The sequence below is a fragment of the Aegilops tauschii genome, chromosome 2 (genome assembly GCF_002575655.3).
Source record: "Aegilops tauschii subsp. strangulata cultivar AL8/78 chromosome 2, Aet v6.0, whole genome shotgun sequence".
In the NCBI taxonomy this organism is placed as follows: domain Eukaryota; kingdom Viridiplantae; phylum Streptophyta; class Magnoliopsida; order Poales; family Poaceae; genus Aegilops; species Aegilops tauschii.
Window position 1 is genome coordinate 465,309,726 of NC_053036.3, and position 14,345 is coordinate 465,324,070.

Consider the following 14,345-nt stretch of genomic DNA (forward strand, 5'->3'; position numbering starts at 1 on the left):
TGATACTGAAACACACACCGTCGGTGTTCAGGCATGATTGCGGCAAGTTCAGGCATTATGGACACGGTCAAGTACAACAATTTACTTTTATTTGAGGCCGATAGAGCGAGACTCCGATTGGGTACGGTGGTTACAAGGTTGTGAACGAAGGGGATGCAATCATGTTGCTTTAGTGCTTCCCGTCGTGAAGGAGGTCACTGCACATGAAGGCGAGGGTGGCTACGATCCTGGTCATAGCAGTGTAGGGAGGCAGTTATCTATGTCAAATGCTGAAGATGATGGTTACGAACAAGGACAGAGCAGTCAGGTAGAAGGAGGAAATGCTTATGGTTATGAACCAGGGAAGAGTAGTCAGGTATAAGGAGGAAATGCCGATGGTGATTACAATGGCGAGGTGGACGCTGACGAGGTAGATGGGCACATGCAGGACCAGATGGAAGAAGAAGACACCGATGTTGAAAGGGGTCATGCCGATGATTCTGACGAGTCGGATGAAGAAGAAAATGCAGAGGAGGTCCCGAATCCTGCATCGTGGAATCATGACTTCTCATCTGCAATGACCGTGAATGATGGACATGATTCAGCCTGGCAATATCACCAGAACAATATTGCGACGGGTGCTATGTATCCGAACAAGCAAGCCCTGAAGGGTGCAATAATTAATTGGGCAATGTCCACGCAAAGGGTTTTCACAGCTCAGGTGTCCAGTCAGAAATTCCTGACAATGGTATGCAAGAACGCAGATTGTCCCGCCAGGGTGCACGGCTTTCTCCCTAAGTATGGCACAAGTTGGGTGATAAGTGACTTAGTTAATCACACTTGTCTTATTCCCTGCATCCCTCAAGATCATGCCAACCTTTCATCCACGCTTATTGCTCGGTTGTTTTACGATGAGATAGTGCAGGGCAAAGCTATGGAAGTGAAGGCAGTCCAGACAAAAGTCTTCGCTAGGTTCAAGTACATAATTTCTTATGGCAAGGCTTGGAGGGCTAAGCATGCGGCGCTTGAGAGGAGATTTGGTTCTTATTTTGATGCATATGACTCTGTTGTCCACCTCCTCCACACCCTGCAGCAGCGGAATCCAGGCACCTATATCGATATCCAAGACATGTTCATGCCAGAGTTCCCAACTGTGAGGGTGTTGCATCGTCTCTTCTTCTCTTTCGGTGTATGCATCGAAGCTTTCAGGCATTGCCGACCGGTGATATGTGTTGACGGTACATTTCTCACAGGCAAGTACAAGGGTCAGATCCTGACAGCCATAGGTCAAGACGGCCAAAATCAAGTCGTCCCACTGGCATTTGCTTTTGTGGAGAGTGAGAACATTGAAAGTTGGACATGGTTCTTCAGGCAGTTGAAAATATCAGTTGTGAAGGAGAAGCCCAATGTGTGCATCCTTCATGACAGGCATGCAGGTATACTCAGTGCGATAAGGACACTGACAAACCCAGACCCTGAGGAACAAGTTCCATGGCAGGACTTGCAGAGCCGTTGGTGCATGCGCCATCTGGGGGCTAATTTCTTCTCGCAGTTTAGAAATAAGAACCTGATGAATCTGTTCAAAAAACTCTGCAAGCAGAACCAGTTACGGAAGTACAATTTGATACGCGACAGACTTAATGTGTGCACACAGAGACACATGAGGGACAGGAAAGCTGCAAGAGATGCAGCGGTGAGGGCACATGTTGAAGCAGTAGCTGCACAGTTGGCAACAGGAACAACGGCCGTGGAGGAGGAGCCTGTTGGGCTATGTGACCTGCCAGGCTTTGACCCACCTGGTACTAGGAGAAGGCTCGGGAGGTCGATTAAAATCTTCGAGCAGTGGATAGAGCATGAGCCTCTGGAGAGGTGGTCTTTGCTACATGACACACATGGAGCAAGGTACGGTGTCATGACAACGAACCTCGCGGAAACATACAACTTTGTCCTCAGAGGAAACCGGGCATTGCCACTTACAGCCATCGTTGAGGGTATTTTCTATGGCACCGTCAAGTATTTCAGAGATAGACGTCAAAAAGTATAGCAGCATATCTTAAACAACCCAAATACACGGTACTGTGAAAGAGTCACGAAGTACATGGACAACAAGATGCAAAAAGCTAGGTCACACACTGTAGTCGCCATCGGTAATCAAGAAAGAAGGTTTGAGGTCCGCTTAGCCAACAACAAATTCGAATGTGCAAATGAGTTGAGGACGCATGAGGTGAAAATTGGTAATGAAGCCTGGCCAACGTGTGAGTGCACATGCAACAAACCGAAATTGCTTCACCTACCTTGCTCACATGTACTTGCTGCTTGCGGGCAGTTTGAAATGGACGCAATATCGTCTGTGTCTCCATTTTTTCTGAAAGAGTCTGTCCTCAATACCTGGACAGGTGAGCTGATGGGTTTTCGATCAATGGGTAATTTCAACAGCGTCAACCCCGCTGAAAGGCGTTACATTCCAAACCCAGAGCATATGCGTACAAGTAGAGGCAGACGGCAGTGTCAGCGCATCCGGAATGATATGAATGAATCTGAAGCAGGAGGTCCGACTAGGCAATGCATTCTATGCAATGAATTTGGCCATAGGGACACTAATTGTCCCACTTTCGTCATTGTGCGTGGACGAGGCAACAGGGGAAGAAGAGGAGGTAGATGTAGTAGAGGAGTAAGGGCGAGAGGAAGAAGCTAAGCTAGCAGTAGTATGTTCTGAATTTTTATTAAGTGTGGCACTATGTTCTGAATTTGTATTAAGTGTGGCACTATGTTCTGAATTTGTATTAAGTGTGGCACTATGTTCTGAATTTTTATTAAGTGTGGCACTATGTTCTGAATTTGTATTAAGTGTGCCACTATGTTCTGAATTTTTATTAAGTGTGACACTATGTTCTGAATTTGTATTAAGTGTGACACTATGTTTTGAATTTTTATTAAGTGTGACACTATGTTCTGAATTTTTTATGTGCAGGAATGTCGGGATTGTGGTTGCTGAATGGGGACATTGATAGGGGTCATCGTGCTGCGATATGGTATGAGCGCAAGCTTGAGCCTCTGGTCACTCGCACTCCTAAGGAAAACTGGATGATACACCCAGGATGGCTTCAGCGGTACATGCTTTATTAATTTGCACACTGACATGCATATTAATGGGAGACACTAACTGAAATGTTCTCTAATGAAGGTTGAAATGGGCCGGCCTTTTACCTTTCGCGCGTCTGGTTGAGTCTATCCCGGGTGAGAAACGCCTAGCCATCGACGGGTCCTTGCTGAGCTGCTTAGTGGACCGTTGGAGGCCAGAGACCCACACGTTTCACTTCAGATGGGGAGAGATGGCTCCTACTCTGGAGGATGTGTCACTTTTGCTCGGACTATCGTTGGCAGGTCATGCCGTAGGACCGTTGGACGCACCGGCTGGTTGGGAGCGAGCTCTTACACAACGTTTTCATGGTGTTTTTCCGGATGCTCTGGATCCAGTATGGGAGCATCACGGACCTAAGTATGAGTGGTTGCTCAATTTCTGGGTAATTTCCCCTATCTCTTATCTTCAAGTTATCGTGCATACGGTTTTACAGAAAATAACTGCGGCTTACTAAAACTTTCTCTTTGCTTAATGCAGATCCAGAACTTCCGGGCACCGTTGACTGCGGAACAGATCACTCGGAGCCTGGAGGCCTACTTAATGTGGCTTTTCGGCAAGGTGATGTTCACAGAGAACCATGTCACCACTATTAGCGCCCTCTACATCCCTATGGCACTCGAGATAGCGAGCGCTCAGACGGCTGATCAGATCAGACAGAGGAGTATCGTGCATACGGTTTTACAGAAAATAACTGCGGCTTACTAAAACTTTCTCTTTGCTTAATGCAGATCCAGAACTTCCGGGCGCCGTTGACTGCGGAACAGATCACTCGGAGCCTGGAGGCCTACTTAATGTGGCTTTTCGGCAAGGTGATGTTCACAGAGAACCATGTCACCACTATTAGCGCCCTCTACATCCCTATGGCACTCGAGATAGCGAGCGCTCAGACGGCTGATCAGATCAGACAGAGGAGTTGGGGTTCGGCGGTCTTGGCGGCTACATACCGAGGTATGTGCAACGGTTGCCCGCTTACATCGAGAAAGCCAGCCCTTCTTGGATGCCCTCTATTCCTACAGCTGTGGTCGTGGGAGAGGTTCTCTATAGGGCGACCAGATGTACGTGTTCGTGAGCCTATAGACGCCATGTTTGATGTTGACGGCATCGACATGCCTACTTTCGGTCTGTGTTGGACATGTCGCGAGGTATGCACCGTGTTGTAGTTTAATGCAACTTTTTTCTGCACAAGAGATAATTTGATGCTAGTGGCTACTAACTTTTGTTTTCTGCAGAGACGCTTTGCTAGTGATCAGACCAGGAAGGCATACACAACATTGAACGAGCAGTTCGATGCATACACCGGGGTCATCTGGCAGCCCTACACGGAAGCAGCCATACAAGCGAGATACCCTGGTGGTATGTCTGTGCTATGCACAAGGGACCGAGATTACTGGATGACAAAATCAAAGATCATCTTCGATGTCTTCGTCGAGGAGATGGCACAACAGAGGGTTATGAGGCAATTTGGTCTTCTGCAGTTGGAGCTGCCTCCCCCTATAGAGAACCCGGTGCCAGCACACATCCACAGGTATTAACCAGTTTTTCAATGTTGCATTATCTTTCATAGTACTCCATTCGAAGCTTTAGGTAATTGTTGAACACACACCATAATTTTAGGACGACAAGGAAGGGCATGACCAGGACAACTGCTGACTGGCTAGTTAGACTAGAGTCGTATGTTATAGAATGGGAGACAGCAAACACACATCTATGGCACGAGAATCACGATTTTGATCTCAATGAATTCAATCTCTATTTGCGGCGCTACATGACCGGAACACGGTTACGCATCGTTGAGCATTCCCACCCAGAGGAGATACCGGATCCTACTCCATCGGATATGTACCCGAGCTATGACACTTCGGGCTCTAGGCAGTATGCGGTAAGATTTATTTTCTTTAAGTAATGTTGTCACATACTTTGACGTGCAAGAGACAGACATTATTAATCATCATGGAAATTTGCAGGCTACCTTGACACACGAACTCTACGCAGACGTGACCATCTTTGGACGATCACTGTCGTCTGGACCTCTTCTTCAGCACCGTCCAGTGCTACAACCCTTCTTGGAAAGAATTCAGAATAAGATACGGACTGTGTACGAGGCTATCACGTGCACCTGGAGAACCGACGTTGTTCAGCACCAGCAGCAGCAGCCGCGTCACTCCACGCACCGACATCAACCACGTCCACGTCTAGCACATCAGCCGACAACCAGGCCACCCCGTCCTGACCAACCTGGCAGCAACCACAGCACTATGGTCCCACGTCGAGCTTCATGTTTTCTCCACAGCCACAACAGCACGGTCCCTCGTCGAGCTTCGTGTTTTCTCCACAGCCACAGCAGCACGGTCCCTCGTCCAGCTTCGTGTTTGAGCCAGAGCAGCTGTCACATCCAGCAGGTACGTGTCTTCATATTTATTGTTTTCAATATTAATTGACGCGACCTCATTCTTCATGATGAAACGTTCCATCGCGCAGGAGCATACAGATATCAGGCATCTATGTCGGCATCACATGATACGTGGGGGAGTGATCAACATCCCGAGGAGAACATACAGGCTCAGATGTCGCAGCACACCCAGTGGATGAACATGTTTTCGGCTCCTCCACCAGGCCCCACACAGGATACACAACATGACCAGGAAGAGTCTGAGATTCCTCCTCGTCACATTAGGCCACCCGACAGGTGGGGATGGTCGCCGCTTCCAGATCCGCCTCCCCGCCAGGCCAGACATCGTCACTGACGCTTCTATCTATCCGTACAGACATTACCATCTATTTCTGTGTGAGACTTATGTCTATTCTATGTATGAGACAAATGACTATGTACTTATGTATGAGACATATGCCTACTCTATTTTAGTACTCTGTTATCTGAACTACAAGATCATATTTAGATAGAACATAATGCTCATACAACAAGACATTACAAACAACTACACAGAACTATATCTAAATTAAACGGTATGTACGACTGAACTTGCAACATACAGCATAAAAACTACATGAAGTCATCATCGTCATTCTCAATCGATGCAGAACTCTTGCCCTTCGACGGTGAAGAACTCTTGCCCTTCGACGATGAAGAAGTCGTGCCCTTCGACGATGCAGAAACCTTGCCCTTCGACGATGCAGAAACCTTGCCCTTCGACGATGCAGAACCCGAAAGCGGCGGCATGAAGATATCATCTTCGTCCTCGCTCTCCTCAGTCCATAAACATGGATTATTTGCTGCAATCCTTCTGAAAGTTTCACTCTTCGGCACCACTACCTTCTTCCACCTTTCATGCAACCTAAAAAGTTCTTTACGTACCTCCTCATAGGTCCTTTCAGGCCACCCAGACCGACGTAATTCGTGAGCCAACTCATTCATTATGGTGTCACTACCGGTGAGTTCGTCCCATGGAACTATCCTATTGTCCATCCTGAAATCGGTAGCTAGCCTCAGAAGAGTCCTGCTCATCCCAGGGTGAAAACTACGATCGAAAGGATAATGCGACATCTCAACTACACTACACTGGAATGCTTATCCACCTCCGTCTGAAGGGGTTTTTATAGGTAGAGAGGAGAAAATGGCGGGAAAGAACGACTGCAGTATGGCGGGAAAGAGTTGGCGGGAAAGAGGTGGCGGGAACATATGGCGGGAAACGGGTGGCGGGAAAGAGTTGGCGGGAACATACGGCAGGAAACGGGTGGCGGGAAAGAGTTGGCGGGAACATATGGCGGGAAACGGTGGATGAGAAACGGGTGGCGGGAAAGAGTTGGCAGGAAAATATTGAGGGGAAAGGGTTGCGCGAAAATACGTCATAGTTTAAAAAAAAATCTGTAATATCGTACGGGGCAAAAAAAATCTGTAATATGCTATGCATGCACCAGTCGGCCCACAGCAGGCCAATTAGTTCCCGTCGGCCCACAACAGGCCAATTAGTTCCAGTCGGCCTGCTGCAGGCCGACTGGACCTTGTCAGCCTCCAGTTGGCCGACTGGACTTTACCTGGTGGCCGATAGGCCAATCGGTCGACTAGGACCAGTCGGCCTGCTGCGGGCCGACGGTGTATTATTTTTGAAAATCATTTTTTGGGCGTAATATTTGTGTAAATTAAAAAAATGTATTATTTAAAAAAAAATTAGCGGAAAATCAACTAGTGAAGGCGAATCAAGTAACGAAGGCCAATCAAGCACGGAGACGCATGCGTCAAGGATGATGGACCAAGGAAAATCAAGTAGTGAAGGCCAATCAAGCACGGAGATGCGTGCGTTTAGGATGATGGACCAACGAAAACTCGCTGGCGTGGACGAGCTCGCCTGCACACGGTATCACGATGCGTCTGTCCAGTTCGGGATGCGTGATGCACGACGTATTTCTGGACGCGGACGTGAACGTATTTAATGCGTATACATGACGGCTAGAGACGCCGTTGCAGCAGATTGTGACGGTGACGCCGCTTCGTCCTGTATCACATGTATAGGAACTTCATATGTATTGATCCACACAAAAACATGTGTATTATTTTGCCATGACGACATAATTTAAACTGCCATGGCATCAAATTTTAAGTTTGCCATGGTGTATGCAATATATTTGTCATGATTAAAATATAAAAAAATAACTACACACGAAAAATTACCATGGTACAATACAAAGGTGAACATGGTTAAACGGAGAGTGGCATTTTGGCACATGTGAGCGCGCGCACATGGTTTTTAAAATGTGTTTTAAACATATTTTGAAATGTCAAAAAAATTCAAACAAAAACTTGACGTATAAATCTCAATATTGTACGTGCTCACAATGTTGTTTCGTGAAAAAGACAACTCATCTGTTGCATGTTAAAAGACAAAATCCGGTGTTAAAAATACTTTTCACAAGACATCCTTCCGTCTTTTTTACACAAGCCACAAAAAATGACGGTTTTCTCCGAAACTTGACGCGAACACATATAATGTCGAGATGTATGCGCCAAATTTTTTTTTTGGAATTTTTTCACACATTGAAATATTTTTTCGCGTGCAGAAGCGCGCACTCCCGGGTGACAAAAAAATAGATATAATTTTTTTTCTGAAATTGTGATGTATCAAACCTAGTCGACTATTCTACTCATGTGTGAAGTTTCGTAAAGAAATGAATCCCATGGTATTCTTAGTAAACAAAATATAATTGGGACCATACTATCATCAACAATGCTTTTAATATAGTTTCGATTTTCTCATTTTCACCGAGATTACCATGGTTGTGATTTCCTCGTGGAACTTCTTATCGGTTGACTAGCTATGTATATTACAAAAAAGTTTTTTTTTTGTTTTTTCTAGTATTTTTATACTAGTCATAAGGGGTACGCGTGGAACCATGTTCACAAAATCCACGTCTTGGCAAAAATTCATTTATAAAACATATGTGAAGTTTTCATGGCAAAATTTCATTTTGAAACCATATCCAAAGTAATAAACAGTTGACACGGAAATATTATTATTTTTGAAACATATGCCTCTAATAAAAGTTGCCATGGAAAAATTCGTTTCAAGATCTAAACATGTTGTAACAAAAAATATTCAAACCGTTCGATCAAAACATTTGCGAGAGATTTGATGATCCGCACTTGAACTCTAATAATAGAAAAATGGTATTCTTGGCTCACCCAAGGCAAGCGACTGGGCGCGTGAGCCTCTTTTTCGCAGGGATGGATCCGCGTACTGCTCCTCGCTAGCTGTCAATCACCCAATAGGAACCATATTCGGGAAACAGCATTTCATTAGTTTGCATGCAAACAAATTAGATATATGGGAGTTTCGCAAAAAAAAAGGATATATGGGAGACCGAAGCTACTCACTTTGACCGCTGCGTGCTGCTCCTCGCTAGCAGAACCATCCATGCGTCCGTCACGGCGACAGCCAGCTCCGTCGCGACGGCCCTCCTGGCCCACATCGGTATACCAAGCCGTATTTCCCTCCGTCCATAATTTCCTCCTCCACGTGACCTTGTACCATTGGTCCACAAACCAGGAGCATGCGAGCTCGTCCGCCGTATCGCTGCTCTCGATGGACCAAGGAAAATCAAGTAGTGAAGGCCAATCAAGCATGGAGATGCAAGGCCAATCAAGTAACGAAAGCAAATCAAGCACGGAGACGCATGCCTCGAGGATGATGGACCAAGGCAAAAAATCAAGCTTTAGGATGGTGCTGGATTGCGATGAGAATGGTATGCCCAACTTGTGCAAATATTACGAGATACAGAGCTGTTACACAATGGACCCGATCCCCTTCTCACTTCAGGACGAGGCAGAGGAGACTGAGGAGGCGGAGGAGACGGAATTCACAAAATCAGACACGGAGGAGATGGAGATGGCGGACAAGTTGTTTGCTTTAGGGCGTAAAGGCTGGGAATCTGCATGGGGAGACGACTGCGGTAACTTCGAAGACAGGAGTAAGTAAACATAAAATCCGTCGATTCCTTCTCATCTTATTAGTCTTCCAAAACAATGGCAACACAGTCAGATTCGTCCCTTCCTATCTTCTTTCCTTGTATGAGTAAGTAAATAATTGATGTTACAACATGTCTTAACATTTGGATTAACTTGCTGCTGCAGCCGTATTGAGTCCTATGCACTTTACACATTGCACGCCGGGACTGATCCCGTACGCTGCTCGCACTGTGAGCACCTTGCAAATCTACTCCGTGAAGATTGTTGGAACAGATGGAAAGTTGAAGTTGCCACTCCATGTTTATGGGATTGTCGCTGCCCGAGATGCCGTGGACTACAACCGCAACATTCTCTTCTCCCGGCGAAGGGAAAACTGCCAAAAACTCACTCCAGAGGTATGTAGCATATTACATAGTACTCCCTCCGTCTCAAAATATAAGAGCATTTTTTACACTAGTGTAGTGTTAAAAACGCTCTTATATTTTGGGACGGAGGGAGTATTTCTCTTAATTCCCCCCTTTTCTTCCTGCATGTGCATTCGTTCATTTGATTCAACTATAATGATGATTATGATGCGATCCCTTTTTGCGCTTGACTGACCCGTCCCGTGCAATTGTGGCTGTGGACCATGTTGATTTCGAAGTCCAACTGAAAGTAAAGGGCTCATCAAGGTCTCGCGACAGAGCATTGATGAGTCATTGCTTTACTTACGCCGGTGGTTACCATGAAGGTTTACATACCACGTTCTCCAGCAACAGCTTTTGCACAGTAGAGTTTAGCTATGAGCGACTTACAGAAACAGTCCAGGCTACTATCTTGAGTGCGCGTGTTGTTGAAGGAGCGCCTTGGCCTTTTGAATATGGCGGGCGGATTATGTCCTCCTCGCCACCACAGGAAGTTACGGACTCCCTATCCAGGCAAGTTGTGTTGGTTGATTCTCATCGTTCTGATGATGGTGGAGAAATGCCAATGGGCTCGGATGGTTACATTGATCTGTCAAGGCATGTTGTTTCTGTAGAACTTGAAGAAAGCCTGCAGTTTGTCATACAAGCCTACTCACAGTCTGGTGATGCTATTGCTAGACAAGGTAGTGTCAGGTTCAGGACCAAATACTGCAACATAAGTCGAGCGATATGTGAGATTGGTGACTCTAAGGTGGAGATAACTGTCGCTTGGTCCCAACTTGCTAAGCACAAGAGGGATATCCTCTTAGAAGGACATGTTTGACGGCTCTTGTGCCGTGGATGTTGTGGACTGCCGAATTATTTGTCTTTGATTAGTAAATCTGTCCTGTACCTGTTGCCCAATTTTATCTGTTTCTGTCTTGCATGTGGTTTGCAAAACTGCAGAATTATTTCTCTTTGATTAGTTAATCTGTCCAACTATTTGCGAATCGATTAATGTTATCCGACTATTTGTGTCTACTATAACTTATTATGCTATATGTGAAGTACTATCTCTGTAAACTAATATGAAACCTTTTATAGATCACTGAAGTAGTGATCTAAAAGTGATCTAAAGTTTTATATTAGTTTACAGAGGGAGTAGTATCTAAAATGCCGCCGCCTTGTAATGATTATTAGCTGCTAACCGGGTCTAACTAACTGAATGCATGCTTTCCTGGAAGTTTATCCACCTCTAATCATAGAACCGAACTTCGTGGACTAACCGTAAATCCTATCTACCCCTTATAGCAAGCTAAAGAGGACAAACAAAATTCATGTAACCATCCTATCATAGTCTCCAGGGACCTTTGCCTGCCTGGAGCAGCGAGGCATAGAGCAGCTCATTCCAAGTGTCCGGCACGCCCGGCAGGCACCAGTGGCTGCAGTCCTGCTTGGTCGCCACCGCCGCCATCCGCTCCTCCTCCGTGTCGTAGCGCACCCGGTACACCGACGGGTGGCCGTCCTTCCGGTAGTCGGTGAGCCTGCTGATGTTGAGGTATATCACAGGGGTCTTCATCCTGCTCATGACCTTCTCCAGTATCCTCATCCTCTCAGGATACTCGGTGAGGTACGTCTGGCTGAATATCGGCTCGGTCTCCCTGTGGCATCGCCCTCCTGAGTTCCACTGCCCTCCCCTGCAGTGAAACGGATCGATCATGAGAGTAAGATTAGTCGTACCGATGACATAATGGTTGTGGTGGCGGTCTCTTAATAACAATTACTTGAAGTGTGTTAGGGAGAGTCCTCTGAACACGATCTGAGTTCTTGTTGGGTCTATGTTCTTGTCGACCCATTTAGCCCATGTGGTCAGTGCTTTCCTGTATGCCTCCATCACCTCAAGGCTATGGTGCACGCGGTAGCCTTCTTGGTAATAGTTCAGCCTGTCACAAACATTTCACCAATCAGGATGTAAACAGATTGGCTAGCAGATCAGCTTAATAACCTGAGGAGTTCTGGGGGAAGTGTTGCACTATACACAGACCCTTTTGACGTCTTTGGGTGAGTCCACCAGTGCCCGGTGTTGACGACGACGATGTCGGCGGTCTGGTACGCCGGAGTCGTTGCGTCTAGCTCATCCAACCTCAGCTTCTCGTCGAGTACGGTGCCGTTTGGGCTCTCGCGGACCGTCTCTTTGACCAGAAATGTCGATCTTATGAAATCCACAGAGCAATTGTAGTCCTGCAATCAAGTGCCAGTGAGTTGGATAGACAAGATTCTACCAAGTTTCTCTTTCTCTCCTTTTGAATGTGAGATGAGAACAAAAAAATGGCAGTATTCAGTGAGGCAGCCAGTACGTACTCTGAACTTGAAGGAATAGAATCCTCTGGTTTTGAACTGGTTCTTCCCGGACTTCTCGTACACGTTCTTCTTATTCCTGACACCATGGCGGAGAATGCAGACCAGAGACTCCCACATGTTGCGGTTCAGCGAGTCGCCGACGAATATGATCCTCTGGCCCCGCAGCCTCTCCAGGAAATCAGTCACGTTCATCCTGGCCGACGCAAACAAGAGAGGATAACTCAAGTTTCGATCACCGAGTGTGCTATAATGAAATTGGTCGGAACAATTGATATGATCAGAATCTAGTCAGAGGATGCATGCACCTGGGAATGTTGCAGCCGCTGGGCTGCCACCTCCAGTTGAGGAAGCCGGTGTCCTGCCGGCCGTTCTTGTGGCAGTTGAAGTCGCCGTCGATGTGGGGGCACGACCGCGGCGGGTAGAACGCGTGGTTCTCCTCCCTCACCCACCTCCCGCTGAACAGATCGCACTTGGCGAAGGTCACCAGGTCCTGCACGCCCGACGTCCACACCACCCGGTGGTTGCCGGGCCCGACGGCCAAGCTGGTGTTCGCGGCTGCCGTGACGGTGCCAGTGCCGGCGGCGTCGCTGTGTTCGGCGGAAGGCGTCCACTCCACCCGGTGGTTGACTGGGCCGACGGCAACGCTGGTGTTCGCGCCTGCCGTGACGGTGCCAGTGCCGGCGCCGTCGCTGTGGTCGGCGGAGGACGTCCACACCACCTGGTGGTTGCCGGCCCCGACGATGCCGATGACGTCGCTGTGGTTACCGGAGCTGGTGTTGGCGCCTGCCGTGCCGATGCCGGCGCCATCGCTGTGGTCGGCGGCAGCTCCTTCCTGCACCGGGTGGACGAACTCCTTCCGTCGCCTGATCGAGCGCTGCTTGTGCCTCGACATGGAAGCTCTCTTGCGCCTGCGTCTGTCCTCCTTTCGCTGGCCCGGCGGTGTAGATGGAAGCGCTGCTCGCCGCGTCGAGGTCGGCAGTACATTGTCGACGCTGGCGTTCGCGTTTCGATCTTCCTTACTCGAACGCACAACCGTGTCGGTAGAGTTTCCGGTGGCGCCTTCGGAGTCTGAAGGCTCGTCCGGAGCGCTGATAATGGGTTTCCCGGTGGAATTCGCTGCGTCCGCTCTCCGCCACGGCGGCGTCGGCATTGCGGTTACATCTTGCGCTTTAGTGCCGTTGCCGACGACGGGCTCCCCGTCCGATTCGCTGATCGTGGCGTTTCCGGCGTTATAGAGGGGATCCTGCGCTTTTCCAATATCCTCCGGCACCAATGCCGGCTGTCCCGAGCCATCGGTCGGCGCCCAGTCATCATCCGAGTTGTTGCTCTGCACTCGACGCGGCGACACCACCGTGGCATTGCGCGCGCTGCTCCGCTGAGCCGTGCCGGTGCTACTTACATGAGGAGAAACGGGAGGGCGGGGAGGAAGCGGCTTTCTCGGCGACGTCGGCGTGGACGAGTTCGACGACAGCAGCGCGCCGGACGCCGGCGAGGAGCCCGTCGGGGTGGGGAAGGAGTCCTCGGCGGCGGGGCGACCGGTGATGGAGACGTAGAAGAAGGCGATCACCAGGACGACGGAGAAGCAGGCCAGCGCGGCCTTGGTGCTCACGAACGTCCCGCCGCCGTGCTTACCGCCCGGGAAGCTGCCTCGCTTGTGGGCGGTGGCGAGGGAGGAGGAGGAGGAGGACGGGGAGAGGAGGCCGTTGAGGTGCGCCTGGAGGGAGCCGCTGCTGCCCCCGCCGCCGCCGCCGCCGCCGCCCCGGTCCAGCACGGACAGCCACGCCTTCCTCCAGCCGGCCATTGTGCTCGGTCAGCGATCGCCGATCACTCCCTCGCTCACTCCAGTGCTCTACTGGTCAGTGTGACGGTTAGCAACTGCCGGCAGGAGCGGATCTCGATGGGCAGGCTCAGAGTTTATGGAGAAAAGTCCGTTACGGACCAGTTGGGCCCAAATCCACGCGGACCGTTGCCGGCAACTGGGCCTAGCCCACATATTACCCGGCCCACCAGATCCCTCGCTTCCTAGGGTTCGTTCGCCGCCCGCAATGGCCCACCCAGCCCG